Source organism: Balaenoptera ricei, chromosome 21, assembly GCF_028023285.1.
Source record: "Balaenoptera ricei isolate mBalRic1 chromosome 21, mBalRic1.hap2, whole genome shotgun sequence".
Lineage (NCBI taxonomy): Eukaryota > Metazoa > Chordata > Mammalia > Artiodactyla > Balaenopteridae > Balaenoptera > Balaenoptera ricei.
In genome coordinates, this window is record NC_082659.1 from 32466547 (window position 1) to 32484147 (window position 17601).

At 38.7% G+C, this 17601-nt stretch overlaps 1 protein-coding gene across 4 annotated transcripts in view; it reads left to right on the forward strand.

The window, feature by feature from the left end:
- Positions 1–17601, forward strand: part of NSD3 (nuclear receptor binding SET domain protein 3) — a 104364-nt gene that overhangs the window by 13124 nt on the left and 73639 nt on the right. The gene's annotated exons all lie outside the window — the stretch shown is intronic.

Sequence of the window (17601 nt, forward strand, 5' to 3'; positions counted from 1 at the left end):
GATTATTTTGGTGGTGTTGATATGGGTAATTTACGGCGATTAGTTTAGAATGAGTCTGTATAGAAACATTTCTGTGGGAACTCTTACTTTAAAAACAGACAAACTTTTGTCCAGGCATGCACATATGTACTAAATAAATCCTCTCCACGTAAAACATCATAGAGTTGGGGCCTCCCTGATGGCGCAGTGGTTAAGAATCCGCCTGCCAAGGCAGGGGACACGGGTTCGAGCCCTGGTCCGGGAAGATCCCACATGCCGCAGAGCAACTAAGCCCGTGCGCCACAACTACTGAGCCTGCGCTCTAGATCCCGCGAGCCACAACTACTGAGCCCACGTGCCACAACTACCAAAGCCCACATGACTAGAGCCCGTGTTCTGCAATAAGAGAAGCCACCGCAATGAAAAGCCCGCGCACCGCAACGAAGAGTAGCCCCCGCTCGCCACAACTAGAGAAAGCCCGCACACAGCAACGAAGAGCCAACGCAGCCAAAAATAAATAAATAAATTTATAAAAAAAAATCATAGAGTTGACAAAATGGAAAAACAAGTGAGAAAATATTTCCATCGTCAGGTTTTGAGTATTCAGCCTCATTTCATAACCTTTTAGAGATTAAGGGATTTACTCGAAGTCATTTATTTGTATGCCATTGGTCAGAACAGAGAGAACTGCCAAATCCTAGTTTTCCAGTGTGTTGTTTTGACTTATCATCTATGAATGGACATCACTGTGTAGCAGACATAGGCACTTTACCTGATAAAAGCGGTATTTAACTGATAGTGGTTTGAGTTATCTGTGAGTAGTCAGAGATCAAATGTTTTCATGCAGTAAATTAGGTCATTTAATTTTTGATCTTTAAATGCCAACATGATAAGTGTGGAAAGGGTTTTATTTTTACTCATCTATTCCTATACATAGTCTTAAATAGTTAATGTTTTGAGATATGAATCAGTCTTTTTATTTAGGGAACTTATACATTATTCACCTTTAGAAAATAAACTTCCAGTTAGAGGTTATTCATTATAAAAATTGTTGGCTCAATAGCGTTCTTTGGGATGGCTGCAAGGGGCTTTTCTTTATTAACTGTGGCTATTATATGTGTAAATTAACAGACTTTAAAAAAATGGTTCTTAACCATAGTGCTGTCTTTACTACTGCGGGTTTTCTCCACACGCACCACATATTTTTGTGAAAATCAGCCACAGAATCCAGTGTGGCCCGGAGATTTTGGTTGTCAGAAATGGAAAGATAAGTAAGTGTTTGAGTAATAAAAGGACCCATAACGTTATTGTGTCATGCATGGTGGTGGCTTTGCTGCCACATCACTGTTTGTATCACATCTCCAACTAGAATGAAAGTTAACTCCAGAGCATAGAAAGCAGGAGTGACTGCCAACAAAACAGGAAGAAATCGCGTCCTTCTCTTCTGCAGCGTAAAAGGTGACAGCAGCGTCCTCTGAGCAATTGCAGGCTGATGGCTTTCCTGGCTGTCCAGGGACATGTTGTAGGCCACATTAGCATATTTGTAGCCATAGATAGGACTATTCATGTTGTCATGGGGTAAGACCTTTAAAAGTGCTCTTTCTGTTTCACGTTCCCCACATCTTAGGTTAAGGAATCTAAGGGAATTCTCTTTCCTGTCCTAGGTTCTATAGGGATGTTACTAGAACTAATGAAAACAAGGGAGTGTTTAGAAATGCTGTCAGAGAAGACTCTGTATTAGTTTCCTTTTGCCTCTCTAACAAATGATGTCAAACTTAATGGCTTAAACACAGCAAAATTTAAAACAATACAAATTTATTATCTTATAGTTCTGGATGTTATAAGGCCAACATGGGTCTCTCTGGGCTAAGATCTAAGTATGAGCAGGGCTGCATTCCTTCTGGAGGTTCTCGAGGAGAATCTGTTCCCTGTCTTTTCCACCTTCTGTAGGTGCCTGCGTTCCCTGGCTTACGGTCCCCTTTCTCTTATATTCAAAGCCAGTGCAGAGCATCTTCAGATCTCTCTCTCTGACTCTTCTCCATCCCTTTTTCTCTTGTAAGTATCCTAGTGATTATACTGGGCCCACCTGGATAATCCAGGATAATCTCTCCATTGTAAGATCCTTGACTTAATCACATCTGCAAAGTCCCTTTTGCCACGTCAGGTAACATGTTCATGGGTTCTAGGGATTAGGATGTGGGTATTTGGTGGGGGGTCATTATTCTGTCTATCACAGCCTCTATACAGGTTGAAGATGCTGGCTTTGTTAATAGTAGGGATGTTTTTTGAAGCAGTAATGGTTGCCTTTCTGAATTAATACAGACATGACAGAAAAGTGGTTCAGTGGTCAGTGACAGTGTAGCATGTGGTAAAGGGTGCAGGTCATGAAGCAAGACTGCCTGGATTTGACTCCTGGCTCTACCCCTTACTTTATGTGTGACCTTGGACAGGCCACCTAACCTGTCTGTCTTTCAGTTTCCTCATCTGTAAAATGGAGATACTAGTATCCATCCTGCAGGAGTTTTCTGAAGATTAAATGAGATAATACTTGTAAAGCACTTGGAACATCACATTGTCAGTCCTCAGTAAATCATATTATTTTACTTGAAGCATGTTTAAAGTATTTTTTGTTTGAAATTTTAGAGAGATTCTTATACAGATTAAAATCTGGATCTATTCTGAGTTGTTGCAGGTGTTTTTGTTTAACCTTTTGAATACTCAGAAATATGGCATATTCAGGAAAACATCTGTGTGTATTAGTCATTGAAAAATAGAATAGAAGCCGAATAAATATGAGCATTTTCTTGATTTATAATTAATGAGTTGTTTTTTTCCTTTTGAAGAGACATATTAACATTTTTATATGTTCATTATAGAATCTACAGAGAAGCAAAAGGCAAAGCAAAAGAGAACAGACTATAGTAAGCATTTCCATTTTGGTGACCCTCCTTTTAGGGCAGTAGTTCTCAACTCTAGGGCGATTTTGCCTTCCAGGGGACATTTGGCAATGTCTAGAGACATCTTTTATTATTACTGGCAGGTGGTACTACTGGCATCTAGTGCGTAGAGGCCAGGATGCTGCTAAACATCTTGAATGCTCATGACAGCCCTCCTCAACAAGTGTTAGTAGTGCCAGGGTTGAAAAACGTTGTTTCAGAGTGCGAACTCATTGATAAGTGTGTTGCCTTCTTAGTCTGATTCTCAGTCATATATTTGAGTTTTGGATCACTTCTTGATCAGTGGGTTATGTAAGTCCAGATACTAAAAACCAAATTTGATTTGGTAACTCATATCTGGCTCTTGGGAAATGTTAGTAATTTTAGAGATTAGTATAACAGAGATTTGATGAGGTCCACACTAAAATTATCTGCGTAATTTTAGATTATGGAGTTGAAGTCCTGTTACAACATAGACTAATGCTGTGATTTGGGGCTGTACTTTTGACTGTAGTTTGATAGCCAAAACACATTTTCTTCTGTCTTCATTACTTGGATGGAAATGAACATTCAGTAACATAGCAGTTCTAATTTCCACTTGTCTTTTCTGCCATTCCTATATTCATTTAATAGCCTGTTTCATTCCCTTATGGTACTGGGGGATTAGGGTTACAGCAGTGAGCAAAACATAAAAGTACCCAGTACCTTTGCTAGAAGTGAAGTAGTTTTGTTTTGTTGGTTGGTTGGTTTTTCCATGATCAAAGAAGGCACTGCTACCCTTTGCTTTGGAAATTAAAGATAAATATGAACTTCAGAAATCTGAACACATTTGGCAATTCTCTGAACGCTGAAGTTACTCAAAGTTGCCTCAAATACAGGTTGGCATTCTAATATAAACTGATTTTGTGTTTAGTACAGGTTTTGTATTAGGCTATAAATGATTCAAAAAAGGGAAGTCATTTTATTAGAAACTCATTAGAGTTTTATATTCTTCTTATCATGTGTTATGCTCAACAGTGATAATGTTGTGACAGTTTCTCTTAATCCCATTAGTAGTGATTGCAGTTTTTATACACTGAGCAAAAGACAAAGCTTCATTTCATAATATAACTACTGTTTTGGAAAATATGAACCCTAATATGTTAATAGTTTAAATGTGTTGTTTTTTTTTTTGGCCACACCCTGCAGCATGTGGGACCTTAATTCTCTGACCAGGGATCGAACCCATGCCCCCTGCATTGGAAGGCGGAGTCTTAACCACTGAACCACTAGGGAAGTCCCTATGTTAATAGTTTATGTATGCCTGTAGAATTATTAGATTCATGGTAGTGAGCTTCGAATTAAATATGGTTATGTAAATACATTTCTTGTCAGCCAGTGACTCTTTTTTTGTGATGTGTTTATACTCTGAATTTCCAGCACTTAATAAAATACCTTCTACTCTAATTCTGATGAAAAGGTTACTTGATAAAATATAGTAAGATTACATAGTAAACTTTTGAAAAAGTTTAAAAATAATAGGGGGAAATTTCATTTTGTTCTGTTTCCTCTTAGTGACCTGATTACCTGCTGCTTGTTTGGTTTTGTGCAGCTACTTTCCAGCTTTATTCATGATCTTTTTAGGAGGGAAAAAGTAAATCTGTACGGTCAGTTCTAAATGCATGCTGCTAACAAACACCTGTGGTATTTCAGTAATACTAGTTACTTAACAATTATGAGCTCATAGTAAAATACTCACATTGTTAATCTAATCCTGTGGCTCCTTACTGCAGTACTCCTGTTTGTGATCAGTCTGTTTATTGATGACGTGCTAGCCACTGTAGTCGGCCGGGTTTCAGAGATGAAGCAGTCCCATGTCCTCATCGTAAACGTCCAGTCTTGCCATATTCTCTGGCATGTAAGTTGTTTTTATATCCCTGAATTATGTAGCGTGCTTTCATCAAATTCTTGTAATTTGGTTTTGCAACATATCAAGAAATATATAATCTAGATCATTTAGAAGATGTGAAACTAAGAAGCCAAGGAAGTTCTTAACCATTTTAGGTGATGGTTAATATAGGTCTTTGTAAAGGAGTTCCCCTCCCTTGCACAGGTTAGGACTTCTTGTTTCCTATACTTGGAAATGTCTCAGGTCCCCTGCATCCTCTCTCTTTCCCACATCCCCCAGCTCCTCAACCTTGGATGTTTTCCTCTGTCATCCAGGGCACTTGTCCCTTCTGTCCGCAGGGACTCTGTCTTGCTCATCTTTTATCTCTAGTACTTAGGACCAAACATAATACAGGCACTCGATATGAAATGAATAAATGCGTATTACTGAGCCTCATCTCCAGCACGTTCCCTTTATTGCTTTTCTCTCTCCGGTAATAATGCAACTGTATAATTCCAGGAACCACGTCTGTATTTTCATCTCTACAACTTTAGTGCTTAGTGCGATGTCTGGCAGGTAGTAGGTGCTCAATAAATATGTGCTTTATTAGAGGAGCCTGTATAGGTTGGGGTGGGGACAACCTGGCTGTAACTTTTGGTCTCCTTCCCATTGTAGTAGCAGCAGAATGGGAAGGAAGGAGGAGCTGGCATGAACCTCCGCCCAACATTGTCTCAGCCTACAGAGGGCAATTAACAGACAGCAGCTGGTATCCAGAATGGATGTAATCAAGTATTTTATTCTTATTTCTTACACAGATGTTTTGAGATCATGTTCGCTTACACACACACACCCTTCATTTAGGTCAGGATGGTCCTCTGTGATATGTTAGTGCTATGGTAGAGTATAGGTAGGATGCTATCAGGGGCTTCAGAGGGTGGGTGAGGGGTGGTCTGGGAAAGCTTCTTGGAGTATTTTAACACATCTGTACAAAAGCTAAGTGGTTGATGAGAGAGGAAATGATAGAATGGTGGAAGGCAAAGTGGGAAAGCAGAAGCAGGAGGAGGGGAGGCTGGACAGGTAGGCAGGGGCCAAATCAACAGAGACCTTTTGCTTTGAGGAGTTTATCCTAAGGCATGGAGCGCCATGGGATGTTATTAAATTTGGGGGTGGCGGGGTTGGGGGAAACGGTTGTTTTCTTTTGAAGAACTGTCAGTGCTAGAGAGGGTAGATTGGAGGTGGACAACTTTGAAAGCAGGAAGAACAGTTTGAAGTTGTTACTCTAATTCAGATGAGACATGATAAGGCACAGCCAATGAACATAGCAAGAACTGAGGAAAGTTGGCAGAAGGTTGGAGGGTAGAACCCAGCTTTGTTTTAATGCATTGCAGTCTGGAGAATTGCCCTTTCACTTGTTTGTGTGATCTTTTGGTGTACAGTGTTTTAAAAAAATACTGTTGATTTTATTCATCAGTGTGTTTTGTACTGTTTATGTATTGTTTAAGAAATCCTTCCCCACCTTGAGTTCATAATGATCTACTTCCGTTTTATGTTTTTGTTTTTCCTTAAAAATTTTTTAAGTCTTACTTTTTATATCTGGTCTTTAATCCACCTGGAGCTGGTATATTACATGGTGAGGATCTAATTTTTTTCTATATGGATAAACAGCTGTCCCAGTACCATTCTTTAAATATTCTGTCCTTTGTTCACTCATCTGCAGTGATTCTTCTGTTACATGCCAAATTCCCGTATTGACTGGGGTCTGTGTCTCGGATCTTAGTCTGTTTCATTGTTTGTCTCTTTGCCAGTACCTCACCTTTTAATTGCTGTAGCTTAATAAGTGTAGAGCTTTTTATTTTAAGTACAGTTTACATGTGTGTTGAAACCAGTAAATCTTTGTATAGGTATTGTAGACTTCATTGTTGAGAAACATAGGCAAATACTTTCTTGATTTCTTCTAGACATTCCTTTTTTTTTTTTTTTTTTTTTTGAGATACAGTTCACCTTTTTAAAGGGTACAGTTCTGCGGTTTTTATTATATTCACAAGGTTGTGCAACCAGCCACTAATTCCAGAACGTTTTCATCACCCAAAAAGAGATCCCATACCCACTAGCAGTTAGCTTCCATTCCTTCGTCCTCGCAGCCCCTGGCAACCACTGCTCTGCGCTCTGTCTCTATGGATTTGCCTGTTCTGGACATTTCATATAAATGGAATAATACAATATGTAGCTTTTTGTGACAGCATTCTTATTTAGATTGAGTAAAATTAATAGATTACAGGGCATTCTGTAGGAATACTACTGTGTCTCTAAGAAAGTAGGACAACAGCCACTATGGAGAACAGTATGGACGTTCCTTAAAAAACTAAAAATAGAACTACCATATGACCCAGCAATCCCACTACTGGGCATATACCCTGAGAAAACCATAATTCAAAAAGAGTCATGTACCAAAATGTTCATTGCAGCTCTATTTACAACAGCCAGGACATGGAAGCAACCTAAGTGTCCATCGACAGATGAATGGATAAAGAAGATGTGGCACATATATACAATGGAATATTACTCAGCCATAAAAAGGAATGAAACTGAGTTATTTGTAGTGAGGTGGATGGGCCTAGAGACTGTCATACAGAATGAAGTAAGTCAGAAAGAGAAAAACAAATACTGTATGCTAACACATATATATGGAATCTAAAAAAAAAAAAAAGGTCATGAAGAACCTAGGGGCAAGACAGGAATAAAGACGCAGACCTACTAGAGAATGGACTTGAGGACACAGGGAGGGGGAAGGGTAAGCTGGGACAAAGTGAGAGAGTGGTATGGACATATATGCACTACCAAATGTAAAATTGATAGCTAGTGGGAAGCAGCCGCATAGCACAGGGAGATCAGCTCGGTGGTTTGTGACCACCTAGAGGGGTGGGATAGGGAGGGTGGGAGGGAGGGAGATGCAAGAGGGAAGAGATATGGGGACATATGTATATGTATAACTGATTCACTTTGTTATAAAGCAGAAACTAACACACCATTGTAAAGCAATTATACTCCAATAAAGATGTTAAAAAAAAAAAAAAAAGAAAGTAGGACAAAAATACTGTACCTGAGTAGGGAGCAAGAAGAGAAAACCTCACCAGTATTTCTGTTTTGTTTTTATTTAAGCATCATATTCATATTTTATTTCTTCATTTATTGAAGAGAGTGGCCAGTCTTATGCCCTTGCTTAGTTGTTTAATGAATAAATGTCATGTAACAAATCCTATTCTAGAAAGGTATCTTCTGTTGATACATCTTGAGTTTATTAGATATAGATGGAGTAAAACTACTTTGATTTGGGTGCATGTTGTCAGTAATTGTATAAAAATGACATGATTCCCTTTGTATCTTGGTGGATAAATGAGTAAAATCACATGACGATATAAAGAGAATATATTCTCTCTCGAACTGTTTTATTTTTTAAAGCAAGCATATCTTCCACTTTAATCCAGAAATTAGTCAGCAGCTTAGAGTTCTTTTTAAAAGGCTACCTCGGAAAGTACCTTTAAGTCAAGATACCCATATAAGGTTTACTAATATAGAACATTTATTTAACATACTACAGTACTGCGAGCCTTTTGTATCATTTGGAGAATTGATGTTTTATTAGTGTAATTGCTGAAATATAGTTCAGAAAATAAAATGTTTTTCCCTAAATAATAGCATTAAACTTTTTTTGGCGGGGAGCAGGGGGTGGGGGTGGGGGCCCACCTGCAGCTTGCGGGATCTTAGTTCCTGACCAGGGATCAAACCCAGGCCCCTGGCAGTGGAAGCGAGGAGTCCTAACCACTGGATGGCCAGGGAATTCCCCGCACTTTTTTTTTTTTTTTTTTTTTCCATTAAACTTTCAAAGAGGTAGCCTCAACCAGAGTGGCAGTAAACCTCTTTAAATGATTCAAAAGGGCTTCCCTGGTGGCGCAGTGGTTAAGAACCCGCCTGCCAATGTAGGGGGCACGGGTTCGAGCCCTGGTCCGGGAAGATCCCACATGCCGCAGAGCAACTAAGCCCGTGCGCCACAACTACTGAGCCTGCGCTCTAGATCCCGCGAGCCACAACTACTGAAGCCCGCGTGCCAAGAGCCCGTGCTCCGCAACAAGAAAAGCCACAGCAATGAGAAGCCCGCGCACCGCAACAAAGAGTAGCCCCCCTGCTCGCCACAACTAGAGAAAGCCCGCGCACAGCAATGAGGACCCAACGCAGCCAAAAATAAATAAATACATTTATTTAAAAAAAAAAGAATTTTCAAGCAGGATACGTTTTGTTTGAAAGATTGATGTTGAGTTGTGTAGTCACTGTACCAAATTCAGTTATTGCTTTTTGTCTATAACAGAGCCAGATAAGATGCTATCAATTCTAGCTACTTTTAGTAAATAAAAGGTGAATATTGTTGTTCATTTCCTTTCTGATGTTATAGAGGCATGGTCAAGTTCTTAGAACCAAGTGGTTGATTTTCTTTTTTCCATAACCCCACCCCCGATTTTTTGTGTGTGTGGTGAAGTTAAAATGTAGAAAGGCTTCTGAAAGAAGAATATTAATTTTTAGAGTAATATGCATCTTGTTGATACTTAGTAGCAGTTTGCGTTTGCTGATTTTTAAAGGTGTGTGTCTGGGCTCTTTAAAAATATTTATCTCTTATTTCCAAATAGGGTGAATGATTTACAGATTTAAAATAGATAAGTATAACAAAATAACATACCTGTTTTTTTTAACAATACACCTTTGTTATTACATTACTAACAATTAAACAATTTTTAAATTATGAAAGACAAAACGGGTAATACAGAATTTATGGCTTATAGTCAAAGGATCACTCTGATCATATAATTAGATTTTAAAATATGAATAGAACACACAACCAAGAAGAATGGAGTCTCTTTTAAAACCCTGGCGTTAGGGGATTTTAGCATTCTTTCTATATAGATTATGCACGTTTTTTCAAGTTTTTACTTTATAGAGGCTCTGGTTTCACCCTTGCAAACCTAAGTACTGAAAATAATGGACCATATTTAAAAAAAAAAATTAACTCCCCTTAACATTTTCTTCTTGGTGTAGATTTGGGGAAAAAATAGTAAAATGAAAATCTCCCTTGATGCTGTCATCCAAAAATCCTCATATTCTGTCATTAAGGGCGAGTTGTAGTTGAAGTTTTCTGAAGGAGTATGTGTGTATGTATTGAATTGATTTCAAATGCAGGATCTGGTTTTCAAACATTAGTGATTATTCAGTTATAAATCAGTATATGACTATATTTGATAGCTTTCTCTTGTTACACCTCAAAGAGTATATGCTTAAGTTTAATTTCAATTCTTTGCTTTAAAACAAAATGACTCTGATTTTTGAACATCATGTATCATTTTTATAATGTTTTGCCGCAGAAATTGCCAAACAGTAAAAATGCCAGGTTTTCAAGAACCAGCATAGCTGGTTCACTACTGAAGACTGTCTGCGTGCACTCCATTCCTGTTACTATAGAAACACACACAGACTGTGGATTTATCATAAACCTTGAGAAATAGTTCTTGCACAGTTCACATAAAGAAACATCTGGATCCCTTGTTTATCCTGGGGTAAAGGAAGACCACCCTCTTCCTCTGTGCTGTGGGAATCACGTTATAGTCCACTATATTTCTTTAGCTGTAAAACTTCTAATGTTGATATATCAAATTCGCTTTGTATTTTAGTAGGATTGATGATAATTACTGGAATACATTTGGAAAATGATAATTCATGTTCATGCCAGTTCAATTAACTATGACTGTGAAAATTGTATTTTGAGAGCTTCCACATTCTGAATTTCAGATCTACAGTATTAATAACACTAGGGTTTTACATAGATATGCTTATAAAGGAGTTTTTGATATCTTTTGGTCTTTTGTTGGGTTAATAGACTCTCCCTGGAAATTCATTTGACTTCATGCCAGTCTCTGGGGGCTTTAAGCCTTGCAGGGAAGTGTAGCCCAGAACTAAGGAGAATCTCAGTAGTGGCTAGGTAACTGGTTATCAGTCAAATTTTGCCAAGGATATTCCTGTGGAGACCATAGTTGCGTTTATATTATCTTGCATTCTTCACAGCAAGATCCTCAACAAGTCTTTAAAGCATTTCATTTATATGTGATAACTCCCTTAAGTTTACACAGTTCAGTTTAAAAGGTTCATTAAGCCCCTCCTCTGAGCCTTTGCTTTGGGTTCTAGGAGCAGATGGATGAATAAAATTACTTCCTGCTCTTAAGAAAATCACATAAACAGATTGTTTCATGATTAATTCTAAGAGGTTTTATCTTATGAACACAGAGGAAAGTTACTCAGACTAGCCTAGAACTTAAGTGACTACTCCTTGGAAATGACTTTCTGAGCTCAAAAGATGACTAAAAGTCAAGCCAAAAAACAAAGTAAAAGGGCGTATTTGGCATAGGATATAACATTAGTAAAGGCACAGTGGTACGAAATCATGTGTGTATGCTAATTCTCAGTAACCTGACATTACTAGTGTACAAAAGTGACTTAAGGTTGGAGATATGGATAGAGACCTTGCTTAGAGGGCCTGTGTGCTCTGTTGGCTGAAGTGCTTTGACTTTTTCTAGGAATCATTGAAGGGTTTTAATCAGGAAAGTGATGCGGTTAGATTTACAAATTAACCTAGGAATGTATTGAAGGGGCAGTTGGGTCTGAAGACAGAAATAGGTAATTTATATGACACCTTTAGAACTACTTCTGATTCCAGAAAGCCTGAATGATATCAATATGAGGGATTTTGATCCATAATGAAATATAAAGTTTTTTCTTATTGAGAAGAAACTGGTGTTAAACATAGGAAAATAAGTATATACAGCACAGCATGTAATTCTATAAAGTGGAACCTAGCAATATGTACAGTCTACCAAAGGGCATTGTTCATTTTAAGAATTTGTTATAGTGACTTAGACTAAACATTTAACACATCATGAATACTTAATTGATGTTTATAGCCTCAAGCTGTTCATCTGAAACATAACATGCTTCCTTTTTCTTTTAACTCTGTATCTAAGATTGACTTAAGTAAACTTTTCTGTTATCACTCCCCTCATGAATAAGTTGGTGAATGAATGAATGACCTAAAGCTTTAGTTGATAACTTTCAACTTTTTTCCTTTAAAAATGTCTGTGAACGGCTTCAACAAAATTAAGAAAAAAGTATTCATTTATTGATTTCTTTCTTTTCTTTTTTTTCATTCACTGATTTCTTTCATCTCAAAACAAAACAAAACAAAAACCAACGTGGAAACATTGGTCAGAGGAAGAATTTGTCCTAAATTGTGATGGTTTCATTTACTTGGAAGTACATATTAGAATGGGCGGAACACTAGTTCACTAACTCTCCCACCAAATTGTTAGCTCTGGGCAGCGGGATGGGAAGTGTGTGATGTAAAGTGAATGTTTGGGTTGCTGTTTACTCAACATACTTAGGGATGGTGAGAAATGAGTTTACTGGCCAAGAGCCAGTGCTGTGGGACAGAGGGGCTGTGTGTGAATCCTCCATTTACAGGATGTCTGACTGTGGGCAAGTCACTTAATCATGCTAGCCTTCATTTTTCACTTGTGAAATGGGGGAAGCAATAGTATTTCCTCGAAGAGGTGTTATAAGGAGTGAAATAATATAACAAATGTGAAGCATTTAGAGTAGCATTGACACATAGTAAGTCCTTAGTCATTATTATTACTACTTGAGTAATATAAAAAGTTTAAAACATACATCTTTATCAGGGATTTATTAATGACAAAGGTATGAGAGTTTTTGGTGGCCTCTGTGGAGGAGTTTTAAAATGTGTGGATGAGGGACTTCCCTCGCTGTCCAGTGGTTAGCACTCAGAGCTTCCACTGTAGGGGGGCCCGGGTTCGATCCCTAGTTGGAGAACTAAGATCCTGCAAGCCGTGTGGCACGGCCAAAAAAAAAAAAAAAAAAAAAAGTGAGGGTGAAAAACACCTAACTTCCTATCCTCCCTGTCTTTCGTGGCCTAAATGCCTCCTTCCCCAGTGAGCATTGTCCTCAAATGTCTTCTAATTCTGATGGCACACAATGTAATTCTTAGTCACCTTCTGTTTAATGTATTTACATATGAGTCTTGCCCATAAAATCCTATCTTGTCTAATATACTAAAGAGATGGTAAATGCCTTCAGGTCAGAGATCAGGTTTTTCACAAGTTCTGTGTGCCCAGCATTTTACTGAATGATAACAGTAATAATAGCCAATAGATACTGGGCTCTAACTATACTCGGGGCACTGTCCGAAGTACTGCTCATGGATTAACTCTTATTTCTTACAGAAACACTGTAGACGATTAAAGTACCCACAGTTTCTGGGTAAGAAAACTGAGATTTAGGGAGATTAAGTTGCCCAAAGTCACATAGCTAATGAGCCTTGGCTCTGGGTTTTGAACCTAGCAGTCTGATTCTCTCAACCATAGTACTCACTAGAGCACCTCCGAAATCTGTAATGTCAGTTGGTGTGTCTGCTGTTTGAAGGCTGGCCGCCAGACTGCAGTATGTATAAAAATCACGATGTAAAGGAATTTAGTTATAGTCCTAAAATATCTTCTTTTTTCATTATCAAAACTACTTTCTTGATTGCATTATTGTACTCTTTGGAGGTATAATATGAAAAAGTGTGGCTCTATTCATGCTTAGACTTTCTAGAAAATATGATACAGTGGACCATTTAGCTGAGTTGGTCAGAATATGGTGTCAAGATTTAATGTACGCTTTTCCACCTTAAGAAGCAGTTACTTTTTCTTTTCAATACTTCTTCCAACCCCTTAGCTAAATTATTTATTTTTATTTTTCCCCAACATTTTACTTTAAAAATTTTCATGCCTTTAGGAAAGTTAAAAGAATATTATAGTCAACACCTGGATTAGTGAATTGTTAACATTTTGCCTCCTTTGTTTTACTCTAGGTATATGTACTTTTAAAATCTTAAACCATTTGAAAGTTGTGGATCACATGACACTTAAATGTTTCAGCATAACTCTCCTAAGAATAGGGACGTTTTCTTACATAAACAGAACACTGTTACACCTTTGAAAATTAGTAGCTCCATTGTTTAGTAGCTAGTTCACGTTGTAAATTCTCATTTTCTCCAAAACATTATTTTTACATTAGTGTGTATGTTTAAATCCAGGATTTCATCAAAGTTCACCCATTATTGCATTGGTGGTTAAATCTTGTCTTTTAAAATATAGAATAGTCTTTCCACCTTTTGTTTGTAACATTAACTTTTTGAAGAGCTGAGGCCAGTTTTCTGAGAGAAGGTTCCCACATTTTGGATTTGTCTGACTGTTTCCTCATTTTGAGATTCAGTGTAAGTGCTGGGAAGGGAGCTTCGGAGATGATGATGTGTTCATGAATCACACCACAGGGCACAGGAGGCCTGTCCGGCTGGCTTCTGGTAACGCCGTATCTCCTCACTTGTCTGAAATGCTGCCCGCCACAGCTCTCTCCTGTACATATTTCTGTTTGCAATTAGTAAGTAACCTGTGGAGCGATGAATATTTAAACTGTCGTTTCACTTGTCTTATTTTTGCGCAAAAACCCTTAGTGGGTCTCTCCCCATTTCCTAGGATGTAAGAGTATAAGGGTATTCTTTGTTAGATACGTATTTTGCAAATATTTTCTCTCTGCCTATACTTCACCTTTTTTTTTTTTTTTTGCCATTTAAATTTTTTTATTTTTAAATTTTCTGTTGAAGTATACTTGATTTACAATGTTGTGTTAGTTTCACACCTTTTTGTTTTCTTAACTGTGACTTTTGAAGAGCAGGAGTTTTTCATTTTGAAGTCCATTTTATCAGTCTTTTTCTTTCATAGTTCATGGTATTTGTGTCCTGTTTAAGAAATCTTCTGCCTAACACAGTGGTATATTTTCTCCCACGTTTTATTCTAGAAGTTTTATGGTTTGACTTTAGTACCAGGTTTATGAACTAATTTTAGTTATTTTTTGTGTATAGTGTAAAGGAATGGTGAGGTTCGCTTTTTCCATACAGGTATCCAGTCATTTTTTCCCGGCTCCGTCTGTTGAAAATACCATCCTTTCCCCTTGAATTACCTTGGCACCTTTGTGGAAGATCAGTTGACCATGTAACTATGGGTGTCAATGTTTTATTTGTTTGCTTGTTTGTTTTTTACAATGAGCATAATACATTTTTACCAAACAAGGGATTAGTGGTTGAGTAAAGTTACATTATAGGCTGATATCCCCAGAAATCCTGCAGGTCAGTGGAGGTGTACTAGTTTTAAGCCCTTTGAGGTCAGGGACTCTTTCATTCATCTGTTAATTGAACAGTATTGAGTGTCCAGCATTGAATAAGACATCCATGGTCCCTGCACTTACAGAGCATGCAGTGGAATGAGGGAGACAGACCATAAGAAGGCGAACGCATACCTGAATAATACATATTGTGGTGAGTCCTGTAAAGGATGAAAAATAGGCTTACTGAAGAGAATGAGCAGAGGACCTCAGAAGTCCTCTCTGAGAGGTTTTTAAGCTGGAGCAGCACATATGAGAATCCCGATTGCAGAAATGAAGTTGGCACATTTGAGAAATTGAAAAGAAGCCCCTGGAGTGTAATGCCTCCAGTGGAGAGTGTTAGTAGATAACTTTGGAAATGTAAACTGAGGCCTGACCATGCAGGGACTTGCTGGGATGATACGTAGTCTGGATTGTATTTGAGTGCACTGGGAAGGCATTGAAGGCTTTGTTGTTTGTTTTTGCTTACTTTAGCAAATCATGTAGTTGCTGTCTAGAGCAATAAATTAAATATAACTAGCAGCTTAAAAACCTCCCTTATGGCCCCCCTCCAGTGTTTACAGCATGCCGTCCAAAAAAAGCAACTCCTATTCTGACAGCTGTCTCCGTGGATTTAGTTTTGACTTCGTCCTGGTTTTGAACCTTGTGTAAATGAAATCACCCTGTGCACTATGTAAGTGGACTCGCGGTGTCTGGGGTCTTTCATTCAGAATGACTTTTGTGAGAGTCATCCACGTCGTCGCTCATTTTCCCTGCTGTAAGCTGAGGAGTCGCCACGTGATCGGGTTAGCTTTTCAAAGGCGGCGGGCTGTCCTCTGGGGAAGTAGGCTCTGAGAGGCAGGAGAAGCAGCCTGGAGACTGCGGAGGCAGCTGTGCAGGAGCCAAGGGGAGGTGCGGGGGCCAGGGTGAGGAGCTGGAGACGTGGAATGAGGCAGACAAGTGTGAGACGTGCACGTGGGAGGTAAGACTCCGGGAGTTCACTGACAGATTAGGCAAGAGTAGGAGTGAGGGGAAGGGGTGTGTCATGATCCCCAGGCTTCTGGCTTTGACAACTGATAGGTGGAGGTTTCATCTCCTTCTCATAGGAGGGACTGGGGGAAGGACACACTTAAGTAAAATAAAAACTAAGAGTTCATTATTAGGTATTTTAAGATGCTTGTGAGATGTGAGAGAAGCTGTCAAACAGGCATTTGGATTATGGGTATGGAGCATATTGGATTAAAATGGGAAGTTTGGGTAGTTTGCATATTATGAGGCAGCTGCCATGTAAAGAGTTCTGTATTGGAGTTAGAAGATCTGAGTTTCACCATTTTACTCAACTACTGTTGGCTGCGTGACTAAGGGCAAATCACTCGATCTTTTTGAGCTCCGTTCCTTCTCATCTGTAAAATGGGAATGATACTTTGCTTCATAGGATTAAACAACGTGTAACATATTAGGCCTCAGTTTATAGATATTTGGCCCAGTGGATGCTCAGAAAAGTTCATTCATGCACATGCAATTTGGATTGGTAGGAGAAAGTCGGATTATGGAAAATTTTGAAAGGCATGGAAGGGACTTGGTGTGGTATGGAGTTCAGAGTGTCTTAATATGAGAGTAGACTCTGCAGTTTGGTTTTAGATGAAACTAAAGAAGAAGTAGTTAGAGGTGAGAAATATCTAGAAAATCAGTCGTTGTAGGTCCAGGATAAGGTGCTGACGAGGGCCTGGCCTGACATGGATGTAGAGATCAAAGAACAAATCAATTCAAAGGAAGAGACTAGACTTGTCCAATGCCTAGTTTTACGGTCTCACAGACAGGGAAGAATCAGTCACCTGTGAACCTGAGGCTGCTAGCTTGGGAAGCTAGAAAAATAGTGAAAGCAACGGCCAATCTGGGGTAGTCTGAAAGGAAAGCTGAGTTAAGGAAGGACAGTCTGTTCAACTTTGAACGTATGACTCTTAAGGTTATAGTATGTTGTCTGTGGGTGGTTGGATATTCTCTGGCAGTGAGATATTGTGGAAGAGAGCACAGGTTTAGAAGCTAAGAGCTTGCTTCTTTTTCAGGCTTAATCACTAATTAGCTTTGTAGTCGTGGGAAATTCAGCAAATATTGAATGTAGTTATCTGAAAAATGAAGCTAACACCTCCCCTGTCAGCTTTACAGGCTTGTTTTGTGGATTAAATAAGAATGTTTATGAGGGGACTTCCCTGGTGGCGCAGTGGTTAAGACTCGGAGCTCCCAAAGCAGGGGGCCTGGGTTTGATCCCTGGTCAGGGAACTAGATCCCACATGCATGCCGCAACTAAGAGTTAGCACGCCACAACTAAGGAGCCGGCGAGCCACAACTAGAGTCCACCTGCTGCAACTAAGACCCGGTGCAACTAAATAAATTAATTTTAAAAAAATGTATATGAAAACACTGTAATTGTAAACTCTTATACTATAATTGTAATAGGGTAATGTTATTTCTGTTCTTAGTTCAAACTAAAATAAAATATTTGGTTATAGAGCTAGAGAAGAGAAGAGA